We start from the raw sequence: 18,088 nt of genomic DNA on the forward strand, positions 1-18,088 counted from the left end.
AATAGGCTTTCCAGCCATTCAATCACCGCAGCAATATTTAAGAAAGGGAGATTGAGAATAGAAGATTACATGTTGTATCAAAACAAGAATTATTATTATTGTGGAGTTAACTTACTTGAGAGATGATACAATAACAACAAAATTACATTTATAGAGCGCCTTTCACGTCGGGAGGACGAACCAAAGCGCTGAACAGTCAGGTTTCGGGGCCCAGGGATGGGGGAGGGGTGGTGTAGGGGTGAGGGAAGGCAGAGAGGTGAGAGGGAGACCAAAGGCACGGTTGAAGAGAAGGGTCCTTGAGACCGGCCTTGAAGGAGGCAAGGGAGGAAGCGAGGTGAAGCGACCATGGGATGGAGTTCCAGAGTGTGGAGACAGAGAGGTGAAAGCCGGGCTACCGATGGTAGGGCGGGTCGGGGGGGAGACATGGAGCAGGCCAGAGCCTGATGAGCGGAGGGAATGGGCAGGTTGGTAGGGAGTCAGCAGGTCAGAGAAGTAGGAGGGGGCAAGGCCATGGATGGCCTTAAAGGTGAGGACGAGGATCTTGAACTCTATCCTCTGGGAGATGGGGAGCCAGTGGAGTCGGGCGAGGGTGGGAGTGATGGGATTGCGGAGCCTGGTGCGCGAGAGTACACAAACTGCAGAGTTTTGGATGATCTGCAGCTTGTGAAGGGAAGAGTTGGGAAGGCCGATGAGGAGGGAGTTCCCGTAATCAAACCTTGAGGTGACGAATGCGTGGGTGAGGGTTTTGGCAGCCTGAGCGATGATGTTTGGAGAACCAAACTATTTCTTCTCCTTGACAATTTTTTTTCTTATAAACTTTCTTTACAGCTTTCTCTCCCCATCCCTTGCCCTTCTGAAGACTCCATTCCCTTGCTATTTGGGTATGATTTGATAGGCACAAAAAACTATTCCATCCCTCAAGGAAGTAGGTATTATTTAAGTCTGAGATTTAACAGTAAGTACTGATTAAAAAGTTAGTCATTGGGGCATCGTAGCCAAGCCAAATCCTATCCAAACACAAACACAGAATAATTGAAGTCAGTCTTTTATATACAATCACTATGTGCTTGTTAAATGCTTCAATGTGCTACCCATGTGAAGGGCACTATATAAATGTAAGTTGTTGTTGTTGTGATCTTGTGATTGTTGTGAAATCAGATTAGTTAGGAGTAAATTCAGTATTTTATTGGTAACTGTATAGCAATTATACTGGTATCTTATTCAGCAACTATTCCACCCAACAATTTAGTCCTCTGTTGGGTATTTATAGTATTTTCTAGCAAGATCTAATATACAATAGTGATCTTTTGATGATTGTGTTTCACCACATGATAGGCCATGTCATAATCATAATAAATATGTCTTCATTTACTCATCATCATGGGGAATTAATTCTATGCAACTGCAACAGAAATACGTAACAAGCACCCAGAATTACTGAAGCCTAATTGAAGGGATCAAGGGACAGCGAACAGCGTCATAAATATTTAACAAGTGTGTCACTTCACCAATAACTGTGCTACTAATGCTATATTTCCCATGTGCTGACTTAATCTCAAATCATTTATTTCCTTTGTGGGAGAGGTGATCTTTCAAGTTCTGATCATTGGTTGTAAATGTTTTTTTTGTCTGATACCACATGCTCATATAGATACCTGCTATAAGTGCTGTATATTGTTTACCTTTCATCTCAAAATCCTATTCTAATTTGAGATCTAATATTGTTCGTTAAATAAAAGAGTGTAAAATTATTCATAGCCATTTTACTGCAAAGTGTAGTAACTGTATATTTGGCAGCCAATTTTGTGCACAGCAATGTCCCACAAACAACCATGAAACAAATGACCAATTCTATTTGTCAGCCTAGACTATCTGACAACATGGGGCTTGAACCAACAACCTTCTGACTCAGAGATGAGAGTGGTGCCACACAATAAAACTGACAGGCTAACATGCAGCTAAATAAATAAATAAAGATATGTAAAAGAAGGGGATAACATTCAAAGTGAAGCAGTAAACTATGAAAAGTAAATAGGAAGAATAATACATTACACAAAAGATCTGATAAAACAATATATCAAATTAAACCACCCTTTTCAACCCGACCTATCCTAAAGTGATTGAACTCAACCCCAAACCCAACCGCCATCCCTAAACCAATTAAGCTGATCTGTCCCATCCATGCTTACCCAATATAGTTTTCCCCCACACACAGACGCACACAAATTTTCTTTACTTTCTCCTACCATCCCTCACCTCTCTCCGTCCACGGCTCACAAATCATAACTTGAACGTGTCAATTTACACATTATTTTACGCGGTGCTTCCTCCATTTTATTTAAAACCTGCGCCATGCTGTGCAACCAACTGGCTGTCCTTGACAGATATTGCCAAAGAGAGAGAAGAGAAAAAATGTGTGTAATCATTATTCTCATTTGCTTGGTTAAAAAATAAATCCTTTTCTTGAATTCCCCATTCCTGATAAAAGGAGAAAATGTGGAGTCCTGTTGCAGAGTGGTTGGTGCGCTCGCCTGGCAAGCAAGAGGACCCAGATTCGATTACCGGGTAAGGCAAAACCTTAAGCTAGTTTCCGTACTCCACACATGCCCCTCTGTTTATCTAGTAGTAAGTAGGAATCCGGTTGTTAGTCAATTGGCGGATGGCTTTTCCGTGGGGTAATAATCCCTCGAAAAAAAGATAATAATTTGATCACTCAATCCATGACTGTTCGTGGACACTACTATGCACAATTGGCTGCTACATTTCACCTGTAACATATACAGTCAATTCACTTTACAGTATATTCTGTGAAGCTCTTTGAGATGTCTCAAAGAAGTGATAAGGCGCTATATCAAATGCAAGGCTTTTTATTATTAAAAACAGCAAACTGGTTATAAGAATAGCACTTGAATAGGATTCATCACATAAGGCTAGAAACATTTGTTAAATATCTTGTCATGGTCCGTAACAGTAAACTTCAAAATTATGAGTATTTTTAAAGTTGAACTGTGATTCAGTGAGCTAAGCCATTAAATTTCAGGCTGTCAAATGATACCTGGAAACATTATTGTAGACAGATAAAATAACCACAAAAACAACTCTACTTATGCACAATCCTTGCAATTTGATAAGGAGTCAGAGAGTTATAAATCACTGCCAGCTACCTGTTCCAAAATGCAATTTTTCAATAAGATTACATTCTGTAATAAGGTTTGACTTACTTATTATCTCTCCAATTTGCCTTATTTTTACGGAAAATGTGCCACTTTCAAAATGTGCCAATTTACTTTTTTTTCCAATTTGCAGCTCACACAATGTGCTTTGCATGACAACATCTACCTTGAAGATAGTCATATCTTATTAAAACGTTAATATTGCATTGTAATAGAGAGAAGCAAAATAAGTTATTACTAATATAATGAACTAATTTGAGACTCGCCCCTTTCTCGTTTTAATAAGGTATGATGCAGTATTTTTAAAGTTGAATTGTGATTCAGTGAGCTAAGCCATTGAATTTCAGGCTGTCAAATGATACCTGGAAATAATATTGTAGACAGATAAAATAACCACAAAAACAACTCTACTTATGCACAATCTTTGCAATTTGATAGAGTCAGAGAGTTATAAATCACTGCCAGCTACCTGTTCCAAAAGTGCTGTAAATTCTAATTCTGCTTCACTGCTAGCATAGAAAAATGTGGCTTCTCTTTTCTGTTTCTAACTCACCATCATCTCAATTGGATAGGTAATAAAAAGTATGTTTTGTTTCCAATTGCAAATTAAATTAGCACCATTTGCTACAGAAGGGATATTTTCTAAGGTCTATCAATATTGAATGTATCATTATTACTGAAAGTACTTAATCTAAAGTTTTTGCTTAAGTTGTGTTATCTTTTCTACAGAAAATATTAGCCCAGGGGATTGGGTTGTGAGGCTGATTACTTCAAGACACTCACCTTAGGCAGTGTCCTTCAACTGGGTGACCTGAAATCAAATTCATTTCAGAGACAGGTCATTAAAATCATTGGTTTTGCTATTGGCTATCCAGAGTCACAAGTTTATATATGTTTGACAGTTTTTTCCCAATGACAATAGGTTGACAAATTCAATTTGCCTTTTCAGTCCCACACAGACCATGTTCTTATTCATTACACACAATGTTTGTTTAGTCACTAATTAACCCATGAATTCTCTGTTTGCAAGCACCATTAAGACATAAATAGTTCCTTTCTACATATAATTCATAGACAGCACATTTAAGAACTGAGGTCACTAGAAGTATAAGTCTGGTGGGAGGCAACAAGTTATACTTTCACAACGTCTTTCATTGTGGTGAACATCCAAAACAATTTGGGTGCCTAGTCAGCTGTGTGACCTGCTTTCAGAAGTCCTTTCAACATGAAAGGTGCTAGATAAATGCAAATTGTATCCCTCCTGATGTGATATGCACTATATAGGGTTATTATCTATACTAATAAAATGACTCTGTCTGTCTGTCTGTCTCTCTGTCTGTCTGTCTGTCTGCTCTTCAAGAAGGATCTCAATAATTGATTGACGTAGAGATATGGTTTATACCTCAACGGAAAGGTCCTTCAACTGGGAGTGACATGGAAATATTTGTTTTCGGCTATTTCCTACTGTTCATGAGTTATGCCTTAAAACGTATTTCAGTTTTGCATTTTTCACTGCAGTTTCACCTCATGGCCGCCATGTCAAAGTGGTGCTGTGGCATCTCGCAGGTACACCTGGTGACCTTGTTGGCTAACCATGACACTGTGGTATCCTACGCCACAGAGCATGCATGCAGCCAAGAGGTGGCAGCAACAAAATAAAGAACACAGACAAAGCTAAGCCGTGGCAACAACAACAAAATTACATTTTCAAAGCGCCTTTCACGTAGGGAGGATGGCCCAGTGATTATAAATTATACATTCATATTGATCATTATAAAGATACCTGAGCGAAAATCAAACCTCTCAAGCATAAGTAAAAATGCTAGACAAAAGAGAGAAGACCCATTAAATGAAACTGAAGGACAAAGAACAGCGTGGCTGCACTTTAATGCTGAACAGCACACCAAAATGAGTTCCCCGTTCAAAGAACAGCACGGCCAAAATGAACGCTCCCACAGAAGTCCTCCCAAATGAGTATAGATAAAGATGAGATGTCTGTCTGTGTATCTATCTGTGTGGCAATCTATATTCCATATTGGATCCTTTGGTTGCTAACATAGCTGCAATGGATACAGCTAGTTATTTATAATGGGAAACTCTAAGCCATTAATATGAACATTACCAATCTAAGCTCAGGGTTCACACTGGCACTCTTGTGTTGGACAATGTACTGCATTGTTGGAGATAGAATTCTTCAAATGAGACAGTAAACAGAGATTCTGCTTGGCTGTTTAGGTGCATTTTAAAGAATCCATGGCACTATTCAATCAATGACTGTTTGTGGGACATTGCTGTGCGCAATTGCCTGCCGTGTTTCACCCATAAAACATACAGTCACGACACTTTACAATAAATACTGTGAAGCGCTTTGAGACGTATTGATGATGTAATAAGGCGCTATATCAAATCAAATCAAGGATTATTATTATTGTTGAAAAATCAATGAGACTTTCTCTGGGTATCCTGGCCAACAATCCCCCAGATAAATTGACAGTCTGACTGTTTATGGGACATTGCTGTGAACACATTGGCAACTGCATTCACCTACAAATGCAGTTTCTACACCTAACATGTCAATTGCTTTACAGTGATTACTGTTTCAATGGTGCATCTGCTTTTTTAAATAGAAGGATTATTATTATAATTAAGCAGACACTTCTAAACTGTAGTGGATTCTGTACTGCTTGCGATATACTCAGTGATCAAATTGATTCATTTTACATTTTAAATTACTTGATGAAAACGTACAGTTGGAGACAGGCCTCTGGTTGATTCTTGTGCACTGAATAGACATTATACTGTCATTTTGACCTTAAATCATTTTTTGAGTCTAATGGGTAACCACATATAAAAAACATAATGGTTTTCTTATGCTTTATATTTTCTGATTATTAAAATTAAAAGATCAACGTCACATTCATTTTTTAAACGAGGTGAAATTCAAGGTTTGAAATTATTCCCAACTGTCGGCACAGTGAATTCAATGTTGCTTCACCGGATGCAATCTTAACATTAGGTTCATCTTCACCATTCTTGAATGGCTCCATTGGCTACCTAACCCCCATGGATCGAGTTTAAGATACTCGCCTGAACATTTATTTCTTCCACAATCTTGCCCCACCCACCTCTACAACCTCCTCAAACCACACTGACCTGGCCGCTTCCTTCACTCAGTGGGGACCAACCTGCTTCATGTTCTCCTCCTTACCCACCCCACCATCAACAATTGGGTTTTCACCCCATTCTCTGGAACTCCAGCCCAGATTCCCTCCGACTTGTACCCTTCCTCATCTCTTTCACTGCCCATCTCAAGATCTTTCTCTTTAACCATGCCTTTGGGCATCTTTGTCCCCCCCACTTTGATTCCCACCCCAGCTTAGGTGCTAGGCCAGGACTGCCAAGTGCCTTTGGACTTCCTTCCAAAGTGAAAGGTCCTGTGTAAATGTAAATTTGTATTGTATTAAGATCAGAGGGGCAGTGATAGAGATAGAGATGTAGATAGAGATGTAGCTTACCATCTAGGAGCTTGCTGGCTCGAATCCTGATCAGTGCTGAGTTTATTAATTTCAACCAGGGCTGCAAGGGGAAGTGAAATTGACTCTGGCCTTCCCCAGGTTATGGAGGGTAAAATCAGCCTTCACTCTGTAAACGTGTGGCAGCCAGATAAAGCCAGGTGAAGAGCGGTAGACTTGGCTGTGAAACCCCCTACAATCTGACTGGTCGGCCAATAGTCGTTGCCAAGACTAACATGTGAACAGTGGACATGGAGGGCAATGAGCACTTGTGGAAGCTCACCTCAGTAAAAGGAGGCTGGAGACCAGGAGTAGAGCATCTCCCATTGGTGAACATTTTAGAGAAATAGACACACAAAATTAGAATAATAGAATCATAGAACTCTACAGCACAGAAGGAGGCAGTTTAGGAGGCAAGCATTGTTATTATTTATTATTATATACCACATTAAGGCATAAAATTAACTGCTCCAAGCTTTCTGGAAATAAATCATTAATAACTTTTACTAATGTCAGTCAAACATTGTATACTTGGTAGAAACACAGAAGTCACTGGGAACACGCAGCAGGACAGGCAGCATCCATGGAGAGAGGAAAATGTGTTCACATTTCAGGTCTATGACCTTTTGTTATAGTATGTTTTCCTGGCAGAGCTCATAAATGTTTTGAAAACATTGGAAGTACTTCATTAGCAACAGGGATATCAGGAGTTCAGGACTGCTCATCAATCAAACTTGCTTGTTGGAACTGGAACGTGTTAATCACTTTTGGGTCAGGCTACTTGGTGGAATAGCCATTTATAATTCTTGCATTTGATATAGTGCTTTTCACGTCGGGAGGACGTCCCAAAGCGCTTCACAGAACACACTGTAAAGTGAATTGACTGTATATTTGTGGGCGAACGCGGCAGCCAATTGCGCACAGCAATGTCCCACAAACAGTCGTAGATTGAAAATGACCAATTTATTATTGTTTTTTTTTGGTTTTGGAGGGATTATTATCAGGCGTGTGGAGTAAGGAAACTTGCCCAAGGTTTCGCCCTGTGCCTGGAATTGAACTCAGGTCTCTCGCTTGCAAAGCGAGTGCTCTAACCACTGAGCTACAGGACTCCACATTTGTACAATCGCAAAAGAAATAAAGGGAGAAGCATGTGATAAATAAGGAGAGGACATGTGATATTATCAAAGGTGATAATTATCACATCAACCATACTTTTATCATAAATAGTCAATATTTATCACTAGATTTGGACTGGAAAACTACCAACCTTCCTCCCCTGGCAAATAGCTGCATATTGACTGCATTTATTGTCAATGTGATAATTATTAGTAGAGGAAATATCACATATCGCAGGCGCTATACAAATGTAATTTTGTTGTTGTTGTTCCCCAATATACACAATGAACTGCTGTCATTAGCAAAGGTAAGGCAAAAAGATGCCTATCAAATGGGGATATTACCAATTCATTGAATGTTTCCAGTTCAAGCGTACAAACCACAGTGGGACTCACCTTTAGCAATTGTCATTTGCTGTTATGTGCTTTGAATGAACAATCTGCCCTTGCCAAATCCATGCCACATGCAAACCAATTTTGTTCTGTTGGTTTATAGTAACTAGAAGCCTTTAGCTGTATTGATCTATAGTATGCTTAATTGCTGATTGTGATTTCAATGTGGGAATGTATTTCACAACGCAGTCACCTGTGAATTGCATGATGCACCAAGTGTTACAACTCAATAATAATAATAACTTAATTCCATCTCAAAGCTCAGAGGATTTACTGTACAGTGTAGTAACTGTGTGCTTTGCATCTAATAAACAGGGTGAGTTTTAATGAATTATTAGACAAGTCACAAAAAGGCACCTTTTCAGAGGGAACCAATAAAGAGATGTAAGATGCTAATGGGATAAATAACATAGACCCTGAACAATGCTTTTGGATATGCCAAGGCAATAGGATAAGAAGTTCTGAGTCAGAGTTGTGATGGGCAGTTTTAAGATACACCAGGAATTATTTCTGTATACGGAGGGTAATCAGCAGATTGAACAAGTTCCCAAGAAGGGTGATAAAGACCAGATTATGGTTCTTATTTGAGAGCCAGTTAAACAATGCAATGTGAAAACAATAGGGTGGCTATTCTGAAAGGATGAGATTGAATGGCCTTGTTTACCAAATTACTTTTATGAACTTGTGAAATGATCTGTGTGAATAATTAGTGTCACACCAGAAATCTTTACTCTTTGACTGTGCCTTGGGTCACCTCCTCTTCTCAGAGTTAAACCATACTGCTGTTAAGCACTCTGAGATGCCACCCGCATCATGAAGGACACCATATAAATACAAGTTATTGTTATTGTTGTTATTATTAGCCTACCTTAGTCACACTAGTCTGGGGACAACAACAGCAGAACTGTCCGCATGTGTATTCAAACATATCATCTTAAACTCTTTCCCAGCACTAAATCCTTATTGCTCAGTGCTAAAACCAGTTTAGCGAACCACCAGAGCATTTCAACCTTTGGCTTCACATTTTGGATTCAGTTCACAAACTGAAGCACGGTGAGATTGCCTTGTCTCTTATAGCTAGAAAAAGCCACAGCAAAGTGACCCCTATATATGTTTACTGCAGCTGCACTCTTTATCTTCCTTCAGCAAAAGAAGACAATTGTCTTATACCTGCACAAAACTGTAAGCTTAACTGTCCCATTATTTTCTTATGTTTTTCCCTGTTGACATTGTCACATCTGGGAAAGCTTGCAAACTGCTCTCTGAAATTCTCTTTCAGACCATTTTGCCTTACTACTTCTCTCCCTAAATCATATCTCCTTAATCAACATCACCATGGTACAGTGCTCCCAGACTCTATCCTGTATAAAGGGTGCTGTATAAATGCAAAGTGTCATGTTATTGTACAAGTTAATGGATGTGTCTCTCTGAAACTCTGATGCTGATTTCAGTTTTGACCAGCAGGTGGTCAAAGCTAGCCAATGGTACATCTAATAGGAAGCTTGGGAGTAATCTGTTCACACAGAGTGTAGTGAGGATGTGGAACTCACTCCTGGAAGCTTGGTTGAAACAAATAGCAACAATGTGTTTGAGAAAAAACTTGATACACACATGAAAGGGAAGGGAACAGAGTGGGATAGTACCGGGGAATAGGAAGGGTGAGGCTCATGTGAAATATAAACACCAACATGGCCTATTTCTGCACCATATTACTAGATGATACAGCTCTATTAATGTAACTTCCATCAAGCTGGATGTAGCTAATGCCCCTAGAGCTTGGCAGTTAATTGATGTAGGAGTAGGGATGTAGATTGATGCAGAATTGATGTAGAGAATTAGCCTGAGACACAAATGGGAGTTTCCAAATATTGTAAATTAGACCACGTTACGTCCTCTACTCCCTGCGGTCTTACTCTTGATTTATTTTCTTAAGCACTTGTGATCAGTTTTCTAACCTCCTTAATGATATTTTTAAATACATCACTGTCCTCGACAGATTTGAGCTTCAGGAAATTCTTTTCTGCTCTTACTTCTCAAAAAAGTATTTTGTTGACCTACATTGGTGTCCTTCTTCCTCTTCTGCATTTCTTTCTCAATGGTATCAGCAATAATAATAATCCTTGCATTAGATACAGCGCTTTGTCATGACATTGAGAAGTCTCAAAGCACTTCACAGAATATATTGTATAGTGGATTAACTGTGTATTTTGTGCGCCAAGTGGTACTGGAATATGGTTTCTTTTGTATCCTTCAATACAATACAATTTACATTTATATGGAGCCTTTCATATCAGTAGGATGTTCCAAAGTGCATTAATAATAATAATCCTTGCACCTGATATAGCTTCACTGGATATTATTATTATATTCATAAAAACATAAGAACATAAGAATTAGGAGTAGGAGTAGGCCATTTGGCCCCTCTAGCCTGCCCCCCCCATTCAATAAGATCATGGCTGATCTATTCTAACTCCACCTACCCACCTTATCCCCATATCCCTTAATCCCTTTATCCACAAGAAATCTATCAATCTCAGTCTTGAATATGTTCAAGGACTGAGCATCTACAGCCCTTTGGGGTAGAGAATTCCATAAATTCACTACTCTCGGAGTGAAGAAGTTTTTCCTCAACTCAGTGCGAAAGGGCTTACCCCTAATTTTAAGACTGTGACCCCTGGTTATAGTTTCTCCAACCAGGGGAAAAAGTCTCCCACCATCTACTCTGTCATGCCCCTTAATAATCTTATAGGTTTCTATAAGGTCACCTCCCATTCTTCTATATTGCAGAGAATATAGGCCTAAATTGCTCAACCTATCCTCATAACTCATCCCCCTCATCCCTGGTACCTTCCTGCCCCTCCCCCGGCTTAGTCCCGGTATCTGTTACTGTAAAGCGCTCTGAGATACCGTCCGGCGTGGAGGGCGCTATATAAATCCAAGTTGTTGTTGTTACTGCTGTTGTATATTCTAACCCTTTTGTAACAGATGCCAACGTACCGTTAGCCTTCCTAATTGCTTGCTGTACCTGCAAACCTAACTTTTTGTGACTGGTGTACAAGGACACCCAAGTCCCTCTGAATGCTAACACTATCTAGCTTCTCCCTTCTAAAAAATAATCTACTGTACTGTTTATGCCACTTAGGTGGATGACTTCACACTTCCCTACATTATACTTCATCTGCCACCTATTTGCCCACTCACTTAGCCTATCTATATCTCGTTGCATGTTTTTAATATCATCCTCGGTGTTTACTCTACCTCCTACTTTAGTGTCATCTGCAAATTTGGGTAACTCCTATTGTTCATGAGTTATTTTCAGTTTTGTGTTTTCCGCTGCAGTTACACCTGGTGGCTGCCAAGTCAAAGTGGTGCTGTGGCATTATGCATCACAGAGCATATATGTATGTACACACACACTGCAGTTATACCTGGTGGCCGCACAAGCTGACCGTGGTGCTGTGGCATCCTGTGTCACAGAGCACGCCGTAGCCAAGCGGCAATGGGAACAAAATAAAGAACACAGACAAAGCTTGTCTTGAGCACTTCAACAATAGCTGAGCTTGTTACTGACCTGGATAGAAATGATCAAAGATGAAGGTGGAAGGAGGAAGATGCAATCTGAAGATGGGCAAGAAGGGGCAAGGTGGAGGGAAAGATCAGGTGAAATGTTAGGTTTTTGCCAGTACGAAAACACGTGTTAAAATGGAGCACTTCACGCAGGCAACAGTCAAGGAAATCAAAAGGAAAATCTAAACAAATAACTGAACAAATCAATGTAACAGAGAAGAAAGGTTTGTAATTATTGGCATCTTTTGGTTCACAGCCAAAGTTTGCAGTATCAGTCCAATGTTGGTTGTTTTTAATATTGTAACTTTTCAAGTGGCAGAGTTTAATTAACTGCACTTGTGGTTAATTATGTTCTTATTCCTCCCAGACAAAACATGTTCTACATGTTCGTACACTGAACCACGGGAATGCAAATTTGCTGCTGCTGGAGTGCTCGTAAACACTATGGTTTGTAAAGTTATAGTCAAACTTGATTTAATTGATTTTAATTGATTAGCTGGGATCCCAGCTCAAATACTAACAAAATGGTGTTCACTTTACCTTTACACTTTATATCTGAGTGTCTTCTATTAGCATTTGTAATTCCATATGTTAACAGATTTTCTTGCTATTTAGGATAAAACCTTAGTGTTCGTGAAGAAGTATGACAATCGTATTCAAAATATTGACAATTACATTTGAAAAATGGCTTATTGAACACTACGATATTTGTATGGAACATAATTGATATCAACAGACCCACAAGCAGGAATTTGTTGATACCAATCTCAGCAGGCACATGAGCACACAAATCTCCGGGCAAGAATTAACCTTGTGAGGCAGCTTCAATACACAACACATGCACAGCACAAATGAAATGTTGGGCAAGTTTCCTTACTCCACACATCTCTGTAAGTAGGAACCTGGTTGTTAGTCGATTGGCAGATTGCTTTTCTGGGGGTAATAATTCCTCCAAAGAGAAATGAAAAAAATAATTTGATCACTTAATCCGTGACTGTTTGTGGGACATTGCTGTGCTCAATAGGCTGCAACGTTTTGCCTACAAAATATACAGTCAATTCACTTTACAGTATATTCTGTGAGATGGCTCAAAGATGTGATAAGGCGCTTTATCAAAATGCAAGGATTATTAAATTATTATATTATCCTGCTCGAGTGAAGATTCATTCCATGCTTTGTCAAAATCGTTCATTATTTTAAACACCTCAAACAGATTGGCCTTCAACACCTTGAGTGCCAGTGAAATGTTAGAGTCCCTAGTTTACTCCTACTTCATCATAGTTCAGTTATTTCATCACAAGAAACATTTGCTATTGCGCTACCCATTATTTAATTTATCCACCTCCTTTGCAGCTTTGTACTCCCTTCATCATCATTATTCACCACACATCCTTTCTTCGTGTCATCTGATAAACTTAGATTATGCACCAGGTTCTTTATATAGAATGTGAAATGCAGGTGTCAAGAGTTTGAGACTTGGCTCAGCTGTCCTCAGCCTTCAAATAGCCTGATGATAATCATTATCTATGCTTGTGGAAGAAGAGTTGGCATTTGCATTGGAGGTATTGCATTGCAGGCTTCTTCCTCTGGAACCAGTCCATAATAAAGAGGTTCTGATGTCTGTTAGCAAGGGGCAAGTAGGTGATTCTGAAAGGATAGGAGAGGGATGGGCATTGGTTCGATTAGAGATGTGGATATAGGGTCAAGAGAGAACATGGTAGGTTTCATTTGGGAGATGATAGAGGAGACTGGTCTGAAATAATAAAGATTTTCTGTTGCTTGGTAGAAAGGTGGTTAGGAAAGCACTATAGATATTGACTCTTTGTGCTATATAGTTTTATGATTTTGAAGATGGTAAGGCATTTTTAAAACAAGCAGTTTTAAGTATTCTAAGATGACTTATCCTAAGTGGATTTGTTTTAATGAAGCTAGTTAAAGGCTTTAGGTTATAGAATATAGTACAGATATTTCTTCAACTCTTCTGAAGTGCAGCAACTTAAGACAAGCTCCAGCAGAGTTCTTGAGGCAAGGATTTTATTTTTAAATTAAGGATAGTGGTTTATTTAAGGAAAATGCTAGAATAGATTTCAAAAAAGAATTAAGCAAACATTTGAAAGTAAAACATATAAAAGGGTATAGAGAAACGCAGGAGAAGAAATCTAAATGGATGACCAAGAATAAACTTTGCATTTAATATAGCACCTTTCATGTTGGGAGGACGTCTCAAAGTGCCCTCACAGGATTTACTGTAAAGTATAGTGACTGTGTTTCCTGCAGAAAAATGCAGCAGCCAATTTGTGCACAGCAATTGAATGAAGGACCATTTTTTATAAAACTTGTAATTGATAGCCAGTACACTGAGAGAATCTTCCCTTTCTGAATAGTGTCATTGGATCTTTAATGTCGATTTGAATAGGGTGCATGGGGGCTTGAACAGAATATTCTGACTCAGAGATGAGAGTGCTACCTGCTGATACCTAAATAGTATTCCATTCTTACAAGGTTATGATCTTATATTAGAGAGTTGGCATAGGCACAATGGGAGAAATGGCCATAAGATAAATATATGTTTGTGTGTTATCTTTCTGAGAAAAGAAAAGTGACAAGTACTGTTAACAAAGACTTTGACAATATTGCTGTTAATGAACTGTTAGATACCTCTATTCCACCATCGGCAGCCATACATTCAGCCACTATGCCCCAAAGCTCTGGAACACTCTCCCTCAATCCTTCCATCAGGCCCTCTCCTTCCCCATCTTTAAGTTGTGCCTGAAGACCTTGCTTTTCGACCATGTTTAGGTTATATAGCGCTATATAAATGGAAGTTGTTGTTATTAGATGCTGGGAATCTAAACAAAAGGACTAGAGGAAATTTAGGAAGCTATTCAGATTGCTTTTGAGTAATGAATTGATCAAAACAAAAAACCTAAAATCAAAACCTAAAATTGCCATAGTCACTACACTCAACCACAAACTGAAGCATTATTCTATACATCTCTATCTTGTTGTCCATCAATGTGTAAAAGGGAAGCAAAGGGGAAGTATTGTTGTTGCTAGGTTGGTTGCTAGATAAAGAAAATGATCGACAATTCTGAGGATTACAGTATTTTTACTGCCTATACTGTACTTCATGCTGTTCTTTAATATGAGTGAAGAAGAAGCTGCCATGGGAACTGCAGATAACAAAGACTGGTAAAAAAATTCTCCATCTTATATGTGATGCTTCCAGGAATTTTGGACCCGAGTGATTTGAAGAATCACAATGTTTGGTTATTTTATGGGTATTTTTAAAGAGGAACTGTACGTTGCATCCTCTAGACATCTTTGTACTCAGTGTTTACATTTAGCTTTGGGGATAATATCTTCATAGGGTAGAGATGAGTCCAAAGAAAATCATCTATGGCTTGGAACAGTTCTTGTCATAACCTTTAAGCACATGAACTGAGTTGTCAGTTCAATTCATACAAGTCATAATAATTGCAGCAGTGGATCCTTCAAGGGACCTACGCATAATGCAAAAGCTGGAGATGAAGTTTTTCCTGAGGCCTCTTCAGAGAATGGGACTGAAGAAGCTAAAGCAGCTGGTGATGCTGAAGCAGCTTGTCTCTGAGAAATTTCTATTGACACATGCTTTTATCTTTGTGGGAACAGAGTAAACTATGCACATACTCAGGCCAATGAGATCAATTAACATTGAACGTCTCATCAGAATTAAAATAAATATGATTATTAAGATAAATGTAAAAGGACATGAAAGGAAACGGACTTAGTGAAGATAGCTAAATTATAGAGCATAGAAATGGTGATCATTATTCATAACTCGCTGCTGGAGCTATTCCAAATTGAGTAACTCATTCACATACTCTGTTGACTTCAGCATAAGTTGCATGCAGGTAAGACCCGCATTTGAATTTATTTTGTATTTAAACATTCAATTTGCTTTTACAACAACAACAACAAATTATATTTGTATTGTGCCTTTCAAGTCGGGAGTTCAAAAACAGAGAGAGCTGGGAACACTCAGCAGGTCAGGCAGCATCTAAGGAGAAAGGAAAGTGAGTCAACGTTTCAGGTCCTGATGAAGGGTCGTGGACCTGAAACGTTGACTCACTTTACTTTCTCTGTACATCTTGCCTGACCTGCTGAGTGTTCCCAGCGACTTCTGTTTTAGTTCCTTTATAGAGTGCTCTTTTCAATTTGGGATTCACATATAATTGAGATGAGTTGAAAAAAAACTGCTTCTTTTGTGCTGACAGAGCAGTCTGTAGTGTATGATTATCAATGATGTTGTGGTTTCCTGCACACATGCAATTGGGTTTTGAATTTTGGATGAAATGTCAAATTTGAGTGAACTGGTTTGTCTGAAGCACACACTCAAATGTGCTTCCTAACAACAACTTGCTCTTAAATTGTACCTTCAAGTAGAAGAAAATCTCAAAGTGCTTTACAGAGATGGAGTGGGAGTCCAAGTAGCGTGGAAGCAGGTGGCCAAAGGCTCGGTCGAAGAGGAGAGTTTTGTAACAGATTCTAAAAATCTTGATCTGAAAAGGGCGTAAAATGATCGTTCATCATTTTGACCTATATATTAGGCCTATTACTTACCTAACAAAAGATTTTTTTAAATTATAAAATGCCATTACCAATTCTATGTTATCCAAAAAACAGAGACCAGCTGCACATCAGACGATGTTACTGCCAGTCAAATTCATATGTTCTTTAAACATCTCATCATATATAGGGCAATTCTAAAATTTCTAAGCATCTGGAGAAAAATAAACTCATCACAGACAGTCAAGGCGGATTCATGAAGGTGAGATCGTGTTTAATCAGTAAATTAAATTGAATAATTTAATAAATTATATGAGTTGATTACTGAGAGCATAGAGGAGGGAACTGGATTGAATGTTGTGTATATATTGACTTAGAAAGCCTTTGATAAGCTACCGCTTAAGAGATTAGTATCCAAATTTAGGAGTCACGGTATTAAAAGTAAAGTAATAGAGTGGATAGATTGGTGTTTGAGGAACAGAGTTGAGATAGTGGGAATCAATGGGTCTTTCTCAGACTGAGAGGATATAATTAGAAGTGTGCCTGATGGCTCTATAATGGGACGTTGCTTTCAGATACATGAATAGCTTGGATCCAGGCAAAGGAGGAAATATGTCGGATGCTGATCAATAAATTGGGTGGATTGCCAAATTTTGCATAAGAATTCAGGAGGATATTGATTGATGAACAAAATGGTAAGACATGACAGGTACAATTTAATGCTGATAAATGTAAAAAGTGTATCTTATAGTGGAAGAACAGAGAGATCCAGTTGTGGGGAATATAAATACATAAATCAGGTACAGAAATCTATCAAGAAAACAAGTGAGATTGTTTTCTCTCAAAGACCTGCTATATGATCTTGCACAGATTTTTTTTGCCAATCAGGACTCTGACACATGTGGAAACACAACAACATCCTACAGAGTTTCCAAACCAAACCGAGTTCCATGCATCCCATCTGTATATGGAAATTCCAGAGATATTTATTGGAATGAAACAAGCATTCTGTGCCTGGAGTGACACATCCTGCTTACCTAATTCCAGACAGTATTAGGTGTAAGTTGGCAAAAACCAAGGCTTGGGGAACCCTGAGTATGTGCTGGAGTCTAACCAGGTAAAACCACATAACTTGCCATTGAAATTGGCAAGTTTGCACTGTCGGGCAAGATTTCCTGCCGCTTGGCCTGCTAGGACCACCTTATCTGTTAGGGCTTTGGCTAACAGGAGCTGCGTGGGAAGAGTCCCTTCCCCCATTGACTGGTCACCCCTTCCAAGTCCTGCCAATGAATCAGGCTGACTGTGCTGAGGTCAGCAGTGCCCTAGAATACTGGGGTCGTACCTGGCTTAGGAACTGGACTACGGAGACTGCCACAGAACATTTTATTGCCAAACATGTCAGCTTTGAGCCTGTTCAGCTCCAAGAAGACCAGTTTACTTCCTACCCAAGGAGGATAGTAATCAAAAACAGAAGTGGCTGGGAACACTGAGCAGGTCAGGCAGCATCTATGAAGAAAGAAAAGTGAGTCAAAGTTTCGGGTCCACGACCCTTCGTCAGAACTTCAATTAATCTTGTCTAAGTATTTTGACATTCTTGACCTCACTGCCTTCTATGTTCTGAAACAGAATTCTGAAAACTGATCCATTGCTAAAGCAATGCCCGAGAACCTAAGTTAAATTTTTGCTTCATAATTTGTTTTCTATTCATTCTATTTCCAGCCAAAGTTAATCAAACACTTGATTACCGGTTCATAATTTCCAGAGGCTCCTGTACTAACTC

This window comes from Callorhinchus milii, unplaced genomic scaffold (assembly GCF_018977255.1).
Source record: "Callorhinchus milii isolate IMCB2004 unplaced genomic scaffold, IMCB_Cmil_1.0 Scaffold1, whole genome shotgun sequence".
Lineage (NCBI taxonomy): Eukaryota > Metazoa > Chordata > Chondrichthyes > Chimaeriformes > Callorhinchidae > Callorhinchus > Callorhinchus milii.